Source organism: Haemaphysalis longicornis, unplaced genomic scaffold (genome assembly GCF_048455015.1).
Source record: "Haemaphysalis longicornis isolate Haplotype H1 unplaced genomic scaffold, Haemaphysalis longicornis Haplotype H1 scaffold_23, whole genome shotgun sequence".
Lineage (NCBI taxonomy): Eukaryota > Metazoa > Arthropoda > Arachnida > Ixodida > Ixodidae > Haemaphysalis > Haemaphysalis longicornis.
The window spans coordinates 6,402,335-6,418,160 of record NW_027526306.1 but is presented as its reverse complement, the minus strand read 5'-3'; the positions used below and the strand labels follow the sequence as shown (position 1 = coordinate 6,418,160).

The window sequence follows — 15,826 nt, the reverse complement described above, 5'->3', positions numbered from 1 at the left end:
AGGCCCCTTCAGGGGCCATGAAGGCAACACACAAGTTTTGTTATTTAACAACCCGCTTTTCTACCAGAAAAATTCACAAAGTGTATATAAAAATCCAGCAAATAATTGAGACATTACCAACTTCCAAGCACGCTTCTAGCCAGTTCTTTACGACGTGAAAGATTTGTGTTTCCGCGAATGGCGGCAACCACTATCAATATTCGTTAATAAAATGTTGCAGCGGACCTCCAGTTCCGTTCGATATTTTCACTTGAATGCTAACCTGTCGTGAACAAACCGATAAATGCGTTTTTACGACTGGCCAATTTTACGTCACGCCAGCTAAAATTTCACTTTTACTCGATATTTCTCACGTTTTTTGGTTGAAACACTATTTGTGGATGCAATGTAGTTGGGTGAGATAGTAAATAAGCAATATATAATTCAAATGTAACGAATTTGCATTTATACTTCATGGAACATTTAACCTCGACTGGGCGGAGGGGGTGTCGAGATACATCTGCGACGCCTGTTGCACAAGTTTTTTTTTCCAACGCAGATGGTGCCCTGTATCAGCGGCAGGTTATTTTCCACAACAGTGAGGGAGACTGCTGGGTCACGCGGGATCTGAATCTAACTACCAGGGAAGGCAAGTACTCTTTCTATACTGCACCTTAGCAAACAAGTACATTCGGTCAGGGCGTCCGATTTCAGCAGTCTTTTGAAATTGATATGTGTAACAGTGGCGTTCACAGCTTGATTGTTTTGGCGCCACTATTGAGTAAATACTACGACGGGTAGCTCAACCAGCAAAGTGGAGGTAGCGGTCTCACTGTCGTTACCGCAGATGAATCTTCACGCGTGGGAGACGAAGCCCTTCTTAAAAGTACACGGAAGTGGTTTGTAAACATTGCCGGTTTTCTAGAGCAAATTTTAGCCCGGAGTCTATAGGCCGTGTTTCGACGACCCTGAGTGCGTTTACGCGAATGCATTTAGTAGAAAAGTCAATTCGAAAGCGCTGTCTTCTTCTCTGCAACCTCGCCCAATTTGTGTGGCGCTTCCGTGTGACGCCAGGGGGAAATCACTTGGCTTGACTGCGCTACTGCACGGCTCGCCGACATTCCGAAAGAGTCAGTCGGCCCAGCGTTTAGTCCGCCTGTTGCCGAAGGGTTGCCGCAATTCGTTCGCTCAGTTGAAACTAAGCTACGGCACGTTTGTGAATCAAAGAATTCGCATTTGTTTACTTTGTTAGTTTTTACGCTGTATCAAGCTATAAGTCCACGTCGCCCCACTTAAGCGCGCCCAACCGCTCTTGCGACGCTTCGCTGACTGGTACGCTAGTAGGAAAATGTAAGGGCGAGGGAGAAGTCAGCGAAGCCAATATAGGTACTGAGGAAATAAAATCAACTGAAACGTTTAACGTACAGCATAAAACTAGGGAGCAGGAACCACTTTTATGCGCTGGGTAAACTAGCACAGCGGCCAGCAGGACGACTACGCATCTGCTGCGAACGCTTTTCGGTTAAGAAATAAAATTGGTAGACGTAAGATGTGTAAATTTCGGGGAGGCTTACTGCACGAGCGCTATACAACAAATAGTCACCTAAGTTGCTTGAAATGCTAAAACTAAATAAAAGTGTGAACTGGCTGCACATCAATACCCCATATTTACCACCCCGGCAGCTCTGGCCCGTGGGCGAGTGGTCTAGAGGTCTAGGTATGATAGTTTGCAAATCGCAAGTTCTAATCCGCGAGGGTACCTTTTTTGTAAGCGAATTTTTTTCGTTCTTGACCGATGATTTCTATATTGAGTTAACCATTTTTGGGTTGTAACTTTCACTGCTACACGAGCGAGTTCGCAGAACGCGCGCACAGTGACACTGATGCTCTAGCGAGTTCTCGTTGTCATGCTGTTGCCATAAAGGCCGACTGCTTGCGGGCAGTGTGCACAGGCCAGAATCAGCAGACCCTTGGCCTGGTGCGAACACGCTTTTCATGACACAGCCATGAGGGAGGCAAGCTCCAATTATGAGGGAAAATCGCATGAAATTTGAGCGTCTGCGGTGGCAAGGAGGGCGTTCATCCGCTGCGTAGGCCTCGGCTGGTGATTGCTGCGATTCGAAGGCGTCCTGGGAGGCTTATCTTAGGCATTTTACAGCCGACACATGGCAGAAGCGAGGTAAGGCGCTTAATGAGGTATCAAGAATGCCCATCCAACGAAAACGTCAGATGTCAAGCATGTTATTTTACAGAACCGAAATCAAAGCTTGTTTGAATGCTAATCTTCGACATCGTCCAAACACGGTGCATCTCCTCCCGACGTCAGAGCCTTTAGTTGATGCTGCCACCGCAGACCACGCATGGTAGTTTTCTTCTTTCGGGCCTCATAAAATAATTACCGACTTATCAGCCAGATAAACGATCAAAAGCTTGTTAATCTGAGCCAGTCTACGCAGGTCAAGCAAAAACTGGAGCTCGACAAGTTCACTTCAGTGTCCCTTCAAGAGGCCGTCGGGGTGCATTCCACATATTACTTACCCACTGGCCGCGGTTGCTCAGTGGCTAAGGCGTTGCGCTGCTGAGCTCCAGGACGCGGGTTCCATTCCCGGCCGCGGCGGCTGCTTTTCTGATGGAGGCGAAAAGCAAAAACGCCAGTGTGTACGGGATTTAGGCGCACGTAAAGATCCCCACATGGTCAAAATTAATCCGGAGCCCTTCACTACACTGTAAACGCAAACTAGCCGGAAATGGAGTTTTAATCAAGTAATGTGCCCTGAAAAGTACCTATAGCAAAAAATGTACTCCCTAGGCATGATCTAAAGAAGTGGACGAACCTCCATGGTAGTACCTTTGCCCATCCGGGTAGCAAAAGGGGGGATTTAGAACTACTTAACACCATTTGTGAGATGGCGTTCCGTTCCTTGTATACTACCACGGCCACAATAAACGCCCTATCTGAGGTAATCATCTCAAGCGGGCGGTCGCCATGTTAGTCTTCTGTTGTATCCGTGCATCAGCACTTCAACCGTGGCCTAATGGTAATTAGAACGAGTGAGCAGGACGCGACGGTTGCACGCCGCTACAAAACCAATACCGTACGTATACCCGTATAGATGCTTCAACCAGCGCGATCACAGGCAGAGAGCGCGGCCGTGTTGTCTCAATCTGTTTATTTTGGCGATAGGTGTTGTCAAACTCTGCTGCTAACGAAGAGGCAGTTCTCGCCGTTGCAAACAATTGCAATGTTCATCTGCTTCGCTTGCTTGCGCATACATAGACGATTTAAATTCTCGTGCCAGCGCGCCAACGCACCCGACTGCAGCGACTCAACTTGCCCTGGCGGCACGACTGGCTGCCCGGATGTAAACAACCTCTGCGCTTTCAACGCAGCGCGGCCGGTGACTCGGCGCGCCCGGAGCTTCAAGCCTCGCCTTGGGCCGTCGTTTTTTCGTATTTGTGAAGGACTAGTAGTGCCATTTGGTGGAAAGATTTTCATGTGCCCCTGTCACACGAGGAACGGCCGCAAAGAGCATTTGGATACGGCGACAGGTGTGGACAGCTCGCTGGTAAGTGGTCTTTCATCAGTCGATGCGTTTGTCAAACGTTTGGATAGGGTTAACAGCGAAGTACCCGGGTACCCGTGCCGCTCACAGCTCGTACACGCACGGGCAAAGAAAAAAGCGCACACTCGTATTATTTTACTTGTTTGTGGGTTTTGGGGTATGCGTTCGCATTCTTTTGTAGGCCGGTTTGTAACAGGGCATTCGAGATAAAATCGTTTGTCGCGCGCGGCGTCGTTTCAAAGCAACGTGACGGTTACTTCGTGGTGGCGAAAATCAGCGCAGTCAGACGGAAGCGGGAAGGAAGGTAGAGAGATCGGGAAAGAGGGCGCTAATATATAAAAGAAAGCGTAATGCAAGACGAGAAATATAACACAACCCGCCTGCATTTCTCCGAACTTCAGGACAGAGCCGCACACGGGTACGTTGTCACAAACTCGAGCGTACGACGTCTAAAAGTACCGTATATTTTTTTCATTTTTCAACGTGACCTGAGCCACTTATCTTCTCATTACCGCGCATGCAGACCTGATTGTGTCCCTGTGTTTGAGCGCACAGCCATCCTTTTGCGACATAAGAACCAGCAAACGCGAGAAATTGTAGAAGCCAGCCACATAAGAAAAGCTGGTTCCGAACGTATCAGTCATCCCTCTATCGCCCTGCTTAATCGAGAAGTCGCATATTTAGACGCACATTGAGCGCTATTTCGGTGCTTCTTCTGGGAATGCGTGTTGGGGGTGGGAGGGGGGTCTTAATCCATGTATGATGCGGTTATCTTTGCTGATTTTTCGCCTTTCGTGCGCCTCAAAGTTCGTTTTGTGGTTTTGTTGTTACGGTTTTTTAGTATTTTCGGCTGAGTGCGCCGAGAACTGTGACGCATTGGGGGCGCGGCAATTGGGCGCTTGGGCATATAAAGCTTTGAATTGTGCAATAATAAACTAGTTGCGAGTGTGCGCTTGTGCCGTCTTCATGTGTTCTTGTCCTCGTTAATTTGCGCGCAGTTTATTTTTCGCAATGCATAATTACCAACTCGCCCAACTCGCAACCCTTTTACAGATCCTATACTCCGTAAAAATGAGTTGCCTGTCCTTTTAGGTACGGCAAAATCTCGCGCAGCGCATCATTCTGCCAGGGGGTCATATCCTAACGTCAATGCACACACTATGAAAGCAGCTTGCACTTAATGCGTCACATTGTCTGCTGATAAGCATTTTAGATTCGCCCCTCTCATCATCATTCACTTCGTGGAGATGGCGGGATTTTCTTTCATAGCTTGTTGTCACTGCAGTAATTAATAGCAGAATCAGTCCTACAAATCACAGAAACGGTTCGTTTCACGTTGAAAATAATCACAGTAACAAACTTTGCACCACACGGAGGAACAATCGGTTGCAGTGATGAGGCATAAGGGTAACTTGTTGTTAAAGGGTCATTGAAGACAACCAGCAAGTTGATTTCAAACGGAAGTCGGACCTCCGCATAGCCATTTCAGCATTGATTTAGTGCCAAGATGCCTTAAGTGCTGAGAAATCGCTGTTCAACTGCTCATCAAACGTGACGCAAACACGACTGCAGTCGCTGTTTGCATCAGGATAAACCGGAAGCAAGTGAAGCAGCGGTGATTAATAGCAGTATGCAAGCAACTGAATACAACATTACCACGTACCAAGCAGTTTGGTCAGTTCCGGTCAAATCGCTCACGCTTCCCCAAACTCCCCTGTCATTTGCCGTTCGAGACCACTAAGCAAAATGTTTCTCCATTGGACCTGTGATCAGTATTTACGCTTCACTGAAGAAAAACACTGGCCTTTTGAGGCCCCGCAAGTTTTGGCGTCGAACGATTTTCTCATGCGTAGCTCGCATGCTCCCTTGGAAAGCGGTACTGCCACCCCAAGTATGGACGAGTAGCACCATCCAGCGGCAGCCAAGAAAGTAGTTGTGCGCGTCAGGCCACTTAAGCCCTTCCGGTGAAAACGTGTTTTTGCTAGCTTCAACCTTATTTAAAAAAAAATGCCAGGTGTAAGAGGGGTATAATAGTGTTCTCCGTGAGCTAATCTATCAACCTAGAGAGACTTGCATTTTAACTTCACTGTCATTTAAAGTTGTGCTCGAGTATATTGTGCGGAAGTAATATCTTTTTTATTGCTGCAAAAGCCACGATGGTTAATGTACTGGCACTTGGTTTTATGAAGCCTTTGCATTCCTAATTTAAGTACTGAATCTTCGCAGGGAACCTGCCATAACAATTTTATTACTGTACCGAATTATTAAGTTCATTTAACCATAGTGTCTGTTTTGAATTTTAGGTGTGGGGCATTTTTTTTTCTTTTTTGCTTTTTCAGGTAGATGTTCCTTTGACTCCCTGCCTGCATTCCGCGAACGGGGAAATTAGCCTCCGCATCGATGGCCAGAGTGTCTTGACTGCATCATCTTTACTGGGAGGACTGTGTAGTCTGTTTGCATCGTTCTGGGTTTTCAACATTCGATATCCCAAGAAGGCACACAGAGCTCTAACGTTTGTGGAACATGCCTTTTTGGACCTTGCCAGCACCAAACCACGTGTGAAGGATTTAGAACTAATTAACTTTTATCGCATCAATATACCTCACCAATATTTTATTTGTTTTCAATCCTGTAATCATTGGATAGTAGTTTAAAGAATTTCGTATTATGTTTCTGACGTTTTCTTTTTTTTTACTGAACAGGGGATATTTGATGGGCCCTTCTGTATGCTGATAATACAGCTATCTTTTAGTGAAGCAATAATATTAACCAACTAATATAACTTGAAACTATTATCTAAATAATGTTGGCAACTGGTGCCAAATGAATCAACTCAAAATTATCGAAAAAACACGAATTACATGGCTTTTTCTTCTCACTCTGAAGAAGCTGTCGCGATACCACCCATTCTGTTCTATATCCTTGCAATTAACCCCTCAGACTGGGTCACTTTTCTTGGCGCATTTGTGTCTTTATCAAAACGCACTGGTATTTTCCGCAGCATATTTCTCGTTCTTTATATTACTCATTTATCCATAGCCATCTCATTGCTGTCTGTCTCGTACATCATTTATCTCTTGTGCCTTTACCATCTACAAAATGCTCGTTACCTTTCAATATCAAATCGTTACACAGCTCTCGCTCATTTCACCACCAATTGAAAAAAATGTTTTGCTGTTTTAAAGCACTGCAACCATTTTTTTCACTTTGTGTACTGAGTACTGATGCGTACTGATAAGTACTCACGCGTTCTCAATCCTCTGGTATTATATAATGATGTCACTTACCATGCCGTTGTGTTTGTGCCTATATGTTTTTCGCGTATTTCCAGTTCTTGTAGTAATATTGTTTCTACAGTTTGTTCAACTAGCACACAGATCGCTCATTTCACCACCAACTGAAAATTTTTTGTTGTTGTAAACCACTGCAACCATTTTTTTCACTTTGTGTACTGAGTGCTGATGCGTTCTGATAAGTTCTGATAAGTACTGACGCGTTCTGGATCCGCTATTATTATATAATGATTTCACTTACCATGTGGTTGTGTTTGCGCCTATCTTTGTTTTTCGAGTATTTCCAGCTCTTGTAGTAATATTAATTCTACGGTTTGTTCAACTAGCATTCTATTGCTGTCTTCCATTCCTAAGTGGCGTGTTTTTAGCAATTTGCCATTTTTGCTTTCTTATAGGAGGTCGCCCTAAGTTTTTATTTCGGAGCCTCCTTGTGTACACCATGTACCATGTAAACTTGTATGCGAAAGTTCGTTTGAAATAAACCTGAAACCGAGAAAAACCGTGTGAAATCAGTACTCCCGCAGGGAACTAGAAACTCTCCCTTGTGGCCTTGAAAAAACTCCTTTCGGAAGGCCTACAAAACCGCCCCAACTTTGCAAAACTCCATTCAAAAGAAATATATGCTTCCCTTGAACCTCCTAAAAACTCCCCTCGCGAGGCCTACAAAACGTAAAACTCCATGCAAAAGAAGTAAATGCTTCCCTTGAACCTCCTCAAAACGCCCCTAAAATAACATAAGTACTTCCCAAGGGAGCCATAATAGGCTCCTATTCAACCGCCTAAAAAGTCCATAAACATCACTTAAAAACGCCTTGAGGAAGTAAAGAATACTCCATTTTGATCTCCTTAAATTCTCCCTAACATTTCTTAACACTCCCTAACTACCTCCTTTCTATCACCTAAAAACACCCTGTTTTGAGGAGGTAAACAAAACCTCCCTGTTCCATGTAGTAAAAAAAACTCCTACAAGGAGGATCACTAGAGGACAGGCGAAAAAGAACCTCTAGGGAGTATATGGGTGGAAAAAAAGTTTAGAGTGTACGGTGCGCCTCGTCGCCTGCGTTACGTCGGCGCGTAAACCCCGCAATCAATCAATCACCCTCGGAAGCTAGCCGACGGCGCAAGTGCTTCTCCGCCCATACCCCTCCGCTACGGTGACATTCTAGCCCATTTACGCCGGCAACGCCAGTACTTCTCCATTCGATCCATCAAATCAATCCACACCTTCCCAAGACCGACGAGTGCATCTTACGGTGGCTGCAAACCGACACCTTTTCCCATGGCGCATATTTTCATGCTATTTATCCTGCACAGTACTCCCCAAAACGCAAACACTGTTCATCCCAATGCACCCTATACCACATGCTGTAGGAGTACCACCTAGCCCGAACTCTACTCCAGCTTCCAAACGCAACCCCTCAGCATTGGGAGGGCCAGCTTGATAGCGGCGACCTGGGTGACCAGAAAGAGCTTAAATCCCGGGCGCTAGTGGCCGCCCGTTTCCGTGGTCCCCTGCCCTGAGGACGCCCCCCGCAAGAGACGAACGGCTCAACTAACTCCGTTCCAGCTCAATAAAACGTTTTCACTACCACCATCAATCATTCAATATTACGTACCCACCAAGTGCGCTACCACATTGCTTCACACGTGTCTGCGCTCGCCCGGCAGTAAAGTACAACTGCTGATGGCCGAATGGCCCTTGTGCGGAGCCACAATACAACCAGTTAAGGGCATAACCCAGTGCCCATTCTCCTCTCATTGCTTTCACTTGGATCGCGTAGCACTTGTCTCCATTCCGAGCAAATGACGTATGACGCGCTCACCTCCTTCTCTACCCGCAGCCGCTGTGCACCTGTGTGCCCATTCGTGCGGCCCTGCTTGCGTCTTGTAACTTCAGTTGCCTGCTACTTTCCACCGGCCCACATTGTTGCATAGTTCGTTTCCAACAGCATTACACCCATCCTCTCACGGCTGGTTACCACTCGCATTTTTTTATCTTCAGTTGAGGTACGTATGCTCCGATTAGGCCGAAGGTATAACCCGAATTGTACGGTGGAGGTTGTTAAAGAAAACTAAAAGCAAGATATTGTGGATGTTGTTCCCCACGCACCCTCATCTGCGTTAAATTTAACGAAAGGGTGCCTACACGCAGGTATGGTTTCTTCTCGCGGCGCGTGACGAAATCTTGCGCCTATTCTATTAAGTAAATTCTCAGTGCAAAAAAAATCTGAATCGTGGCAGACACCACGGGAACCAATTCATGTCCTGTATGCACAGGCTTCGTGAAATGGGGAAAGCCGATCTGCAAACCATTGGCATCCAGAACAACACATAAATTTTCCTAAGCACATGTAGCCGGGCACTTTGCTGTCACTGCCAGCTGCGGGGTTGTAAACCAGTGTCTTATGAGTGTAGTGTGGTACTGAATTATTACGACACTGCCACTCACGACATCATCGAGTATTTCGCGATTTATCGGCTCAGCGACAACTATGTAAGCCTGCCATCATTAGCGTGATCCAATAAGTAACTGAATGTTGGTATCAATCCTCCAGAGGAAATGGTAGCGTACTTCGATTACTCTTGTTTTGTTAGCGTGGTATAATCAAAAGCTGGAAAATAAATTTGAGTTTTAAATGCACGCTGTGTCCGCATGACTGAGCTCTGTCCCTTGGGAAGTGCGCTGTGACTCATCAATTTCAAAATGCCGATGCCCTCGTCAGTCCACGCTCATCAACTTGCACGCGCATCAGCCTCCTCTCCAGTCCTCTCAATTCCTGTTCCCTGCTTTGTTGTACATAACCGAGAAAATGTGTTATAACGTAGCATTCTTTGCCGAGCACCCCACAGCCAGGACCGTGTAACACCTTGCATTCGCCCAAAAATGAATTACTGACGGAAGTAAGGTATTTAATCCTTAATCATCATCATCATCATCATCATCATCATCACCAGCCTATCTACGCCCACTGCAGGGCAAAGGCCTCTCCCATTATTCTCCAATTACCTCGGTCCTGTGCCAACTGTGACCAATTTATCCCCGCAACTTCTTGATCTCACCTGCCCATCTAACTTTCTGCCGCCCCCTGCAACGCTTGCCTTCTCTAGGGATCCACTCTGTTACCCTTAATGACCAGCGGTTATCGTGCCTTCGCATTACATGCCCTGCCCACGTCCATTTCTTCTTCTTAATTTCGACTAATATGTCTTTAACACCAGTTTTCTCCCTGACCCACTCCGCTCTCTTCTTGTCCCTTAATGTTACACCTATCATTTTCCGCTCCATTGCCCGCTGAGTCGTTCTCAATTTAAGTTGAACCCTCTTAGTGAGCCTCCAAGTTTCTGCCCCGTAGGTGAGTACCGGTAAGATGCAGCTGTCATACACTTTCTTCTTCAGCGACAATGGTAGGCTGCTATTCATTATCTCAGAATGTCTGCCATATGCACCCCACCCCATTCTGATCCTTCTAATTATCTCTGCCTCATGGTTGGGATCTGGGGTCACAACTTGGCCTAAGTAGATATATTCGCTTACCACTTCCACTGCCTCGCCACCTATCTCAAACTGCTGTGCTGTCCCGAGGTTATTGATCATTACTTTAGTTTTCTGCATATTAATTTTCAGGCCCACGGTTCTACTCTGTTCGCCCAGTGCGGAAAGCATGCTTTGCAATTCGTCCCCCGAGTTAGTTAGCAAGGCAACGTCATCAGCAAATCTGAGATTACTGAGGTATTCTCCATTAACCCTTACTCCCACCTGTTCCCAATCCAACGTTCTGAATACTTCTTGTAAGCATGCTGTGAATAACATTGGAGAGATCGTGTCTCCTTGTCTGACACCCTTCCTTATAGGTATTTTACTGCTCTCCCTATGGAGGATGATGGTAGCTGTAGATCCATTGTAGATATCCTCTAGTATTCTTACATAATGCTCATCTACCCCCTGGTTCCGTAATGCCTGAATGACTGCTAGGGTTTCGACCGACTCAAATGCTTTCTCATAATCTATGAAGGCTATATATAGGGGTTAAGTATACCCAGCGCACTTCTCTATCACCTGATTGATCGTGTGAATATGGTCCATTGTTGAATAACCTTTACGAAACCCTGCTTGTTCTTTAGGTTGACTGAAATCTAAGGTTGCAGAGATTCGGTTAGCGATTACCTTGGTAAATACCTTGTAGACGACTGACAGTAAGCTGATCGGCCTGTAATTTTTCACGTCCTTCATGTCGCCTTTCTTATGGATTAGGATGATGTTCGCGTTCTTCCAAGATTCCGGTACCATTGCGGTCATTAGGCATTGCGTATACAGGTTTGCCAGTTTTTCAAGTACAATTTCGCCGCCATTCTTCAAGAGGTCTGCGTTTATCTAATCCTCACCAGGTGATTTGCCCCCTTTCATTTCTTTCAAAGCCTTCCTTACTTCTTCGGTCGTTACTGGTGGGATGTCGATCTCCTCTGAGCTACTGTCTCGTTCGGCATTATCCTGGATGTCCCGGCTACTGTACAGATACCTATAGAACTCCTCGGCCGCTGTGACTATTTTATCCCTATTTGTGATGACATTGCCTTGCTTATCCTTAAGTGCATACATCTGATTTTTCCCCACGCCAAGACGTCTCTTCACTGCTTTCAGGCTACCTCCGTTCTTTACAGCGTATTCGATCCTCTCCATATTATACTTCCGTATGTCAGCTGTCTTACGCTTATTGATTAACTTCGAAAGTTCCGCTAGTTCTATTCTGTAAGCTGCGGTAGACATTCTCAATGTTTGCCGTTTCCTGAGTAGATCTTTCGCCTCCTGTGAAAGTTTACCAGTATCCTGTCTAGCCATAGTGCCCCCGACTTCTACTGCACACTCCGTGATAATGCGTGTAAGGTTGTTGCTGGCGTCCTGTGTCGTAAGCTCGGCTTCCTCGTTAAGGGCGGAATATCGGTTCAGCAGCGCGATCCTGAATTCTTCTACTTTACGTCTTACTGTTAGCTCATTTATCGGCTTCTTTCGTACTAGCTTGTTGCGGTCCGTCCTCAAATCTAGCCTAATTCGAGATCTTACCATACGGTGGTCACTACACCTTACCCTTCCGAGCACTTCCACATCCTGCACGATGCCAGGGTTATCGCATAATAGAAAGTCTATTTCATTTTTGTGCTCCCCATTCGGGCTCCTCCAGGTCCACTTCCGACTCTCCCGTTTACAGAAGAAGGTATTCATTATGCGTAAATTATTCCGTTCTGCAAACTCAACTAGTAGGTCCCCCCTGCTATTTCTACAGCCCAGACCATACTTCCCAACTGTCTTGTCTCCAGCCTGATTCTTGCCTACTTTAGCATTGAAGTCCCCATAACTACGGTATACTGTGTTTTAACTTTAGCCATTGCCGATTCCACATCTTCATAGAAGCGTTGAGCTTGTACCACCTTGAGCTTGTACCTCTTATTGATCCTAATTACAAGACCTGCTGCCCTTTCGTTAATGCTATAGTATTCGTCTATGTTGCCAGCTATGCTTTTATTGACGAGAAACCCCACTCCCAGTTCTCTTCTGTTCTCTAGACCACGGTAACATAGGACGTGTCCATTTTTCAGCACCGTAAAGGCTTCGCCTGCCCTCCTAACCTCGCAAAGCCCTATTAGATCCCATTTAATGCCCTCTAATTCCTCGAACAACACCTCGAGACTTGCTTCGCTAGATATGGTTCGCGCGTTAAACGCTGCCGGGTTCAGATTCCATTGGCGGCCTGTCTGGATCCAGGGATTCTTAGCACCCTCTGCTGCGTCACAGGTCTGACCGCCGCCGTGGTCAGTTGCTTCGCAGCCGCTGGGGACTGAGGGCCGAGGGTTAATTGGTGTATTCATGGGAGGTTGTGGCCGTTACTACACCAGGGTGGCCAATCCTGCTCTGGTGAGGGAGTGCATTACCGGCAATGGTCGCCGGGGTCAGGCCGCACCCCAAGCCCCTTTGTGCAATTCCATCAATACGCGGATTTTTTTTTTAATCCAGTGGGAATTGTCCGGCACCGGGATTCGAACCACGATCCTTCTGCACGCGAGGCGGGTGTTCTACCTCTACGCCATCGCTGCCATCCTTAGTTTAGTTTAAAAAAAAAATTATTCCTTAGGATAACGTAAATGCAGATAATAAGCCCCACAGAACTCCGAAAAAGCAAAAAATAGAAAAGTAAAACTTTCACAAAAATGACCTCACGAAATTAAAAAATATGCACCTTATACATCTCCACAAAAAAGACTAGACAAAAAAAAATCCCGGGAACGAACGTTCGAAATGCGAGTAAAAAATAGCGAACATGGACAAACCGTGTAATGACCTGCATTTCCTCAAAAATGCTTAATTGGAGGATGTAAAATGTTTATTTTTTATTCGAGCGTAAATAGAGCTAATTGGTTGATCAGAATTTCGAAAAACCAAGAATTAAGAAGAAAATAAAAATCTTACAATGATGATCTAGAGGCCTCCTGGACTTAGGAGGCTAACCACCCCCTTATACCCCTTCCCTTTAAGCTCAATAAACGTTTTGCCATCCATCCATCCACAATGATGATCTGAAGCAATAAAAAATGCATCTTACACATGTGCTCCAAGAAACGAAGAATGAATTAAGAAAGTCCGGCAAATAATGTTCCCAATCCCCATAAAAAATAGTGATTATGAACCAACGGTGTAATGCCGTACATTTACATAAAAACGCATAACTGCGGGGGAGTGACATGTTTGATCCTTTTATCTGCGTGCATGGAGATAATTGGTCAACCACAATTTTGAGAAATCAAGAATAAAGGAAAATAATTGAAAAAATAAATTTCACAATAACGGTCTAACGAAATAAGAAATGCGCACCTTATAAAGGGGGTTTTAAAAGAACGAAAGAATACGCCGAAAATAAAACGTTGGACATGGGTATAAAAAATTACACAATCGGGTCATCCCTTACTACGTCTTGCAATTGCGGAAAAATACATAATTGGAGAAGTAAGGGCACTCAATCGCTATAATTGTAGAAATTTACACCATTGGCGCAAAGAAATAAATAAAAATTTAATGGGGCCCTGAAAGATGTTCTACCGATACATTAGTGTTTCCATTTTCAGGTAAATCAATTCCCTGTTAATCACCTCCTTCAAGAACTGAGTTTAGGCGACGAGCATTAGTAGAGTTATGGAAAATCAAAACATTGCATTTTTGCCCAGTCCACCATTCCCACTGGTTTCATCTCCCTCCTCGCACACCTAGAGCGTGACTGCCCATAATGCCTCATTTCTCTCTGACGTCTGCACGAACGTCGGGTGGTGCGCGTCGTGTGCTGCTGCGATATTCTGCGCCGCGGCATCACTTTGGGACGGGGTCGTCTGACTTTGGTATTCCGTTTGGCCCATTTTTTTTCAAACCGAAAGTGTTTTATGCACGAGTACACAAGATCACACCGGCGTCGTATCCGTCACCGAAATGACGTCGCAAAAAGCAGGTCTATCGGCGTGGCTCCACCAGGATTAAAGCCACGAACTCTCGCCCCAACGAGAGGTACTCAGCGCTGCCAACTGGGCTATGAACTCAAGCGCAAGTAGGTTTACGAACGCGCATTATGTCTTTCCCAGTACCTTCTTCTGCATTAAGATTGTGCTGCCTTCTAGGAGAGGCGAAGCGAAGTAGTACATCATGACGCTAACAGTTGGCCAACAGTTGCGGCGACAGTTGGCGTGTAGATGCCAGCGTCTTCGTGTACTCGGGACGCGGGTAAATTAAGCCACCCTCAGCCACTTACTGCTTTCGGTTTCGGTTTTGGTTCGGTTTCGTTCGCACGGTTTTCAAGCGGCTGTCGAGCGTGGTCGTGTTGTGGTGACGCCGTGTGCGCGTATAGACAGCCAGTTGTATTACTTCATTACGGTATTCCGATAGGTGCTAAACATTTATAACCGTAACAAAGACCGCCCAAAGGCTTGCACCGCATGGCACAGGACATATAATAGAGTGCGTGGTGCTTTCCATTCCCCCTCCCGCCACCCGCCTTACTTCCCGGGAAACTTCTAATCATACCTGCGTTTACAGCTGCCTTTTCTATATACAAAGCACCAGTTTAAAACTGAACAGATCGTGCCTATGACCAATCTGTGAATTGACCTTTCATATAAGTTCCACAGTCCAACCAAAAATGTTGTTTCCGTTGTGCGAATACGATTAAAAAACATGCCCCTAAGAAAGCAGAAAAAAGAAAAAACTCCCACTTCCCCTCGCGGGAACCCTTGTGTAGATGCGACGCATAGGCGGAGCGGCGAAGGGACCGCGTTTTATAGCGCGCAAAACGTTGAGGGGACTGCGTAAGCCGGTCCCAGTCGATGACGACGTTGGCGTACTTGTAAAGCGGCGTGAACTCTAGGTGTTTAAGCCAAGCGTGGATGTTGCTTCGCCGAAGAACGGCACACCGGTTATATGCGCAGCGCGCCCGAAGGAGAGGAGACCGCGGAAGAGAGAGTACTGCACATGCGCCGGCGCCAGCGCGTCTGCCGCGGCTATGACGCAACACAATCCAACACAATCCACTTTAATCCAATCCAATCCAAATCCAACCCAATCCAATCCAATCCAATCGAAGTCAAGCCAAGCCAAGCCAAGCCAATCTAATCCAATCCAATCGAATCCAATCCAATGCCGCTCGCGATAGAGTGTTCGCAATCGGAGAGGAGAGGTGGTGAGCGGCGGAGAGCGCAGCTGGCGTGGCGAGGAGAATGGGGCAGGGGTGGACAACGCTGACGGCGACGACGACAACGACGACGACGCCGGAGGGACAAGGCGAGTGAATCAGATGCTCTCCATCTAAAAAGCTACAACCTGCTGGGAATTCAACACACGAGTTTCACTGAGCGGCGCGACGCCCTAGTTCACTGCGCCACGAAAAGACTGCACACTTCATTAAAATAACCTGTATGCTACATTGAAACGCTGCTGCTGCGATTACGCCTCTGGGAATAGTG

At 46.2% G+C, this 15,826-nt stretch overlaps 1 long non-coding RNA gene across 1 annotated transcript in view; it reads left to right on the top strand.

The window, feature by feature from the left end:
- The window catches only part of LOC144172532 (uncharacterized), a 33,653-nt gene that overhangs the window by 10,847 nt on the left and 6,980 nt on the right, over nt 1-15,826 (top strand). The window contains exon 4 of the long non-coding RNA XR_013323036.1: nt 539-628. This is a non-coding gene — a long non-coding RNA (uncharacterized LOC144172532). The remainder of the gene's footprint in view (nt 1-538; nt 629-15,826) is intronic.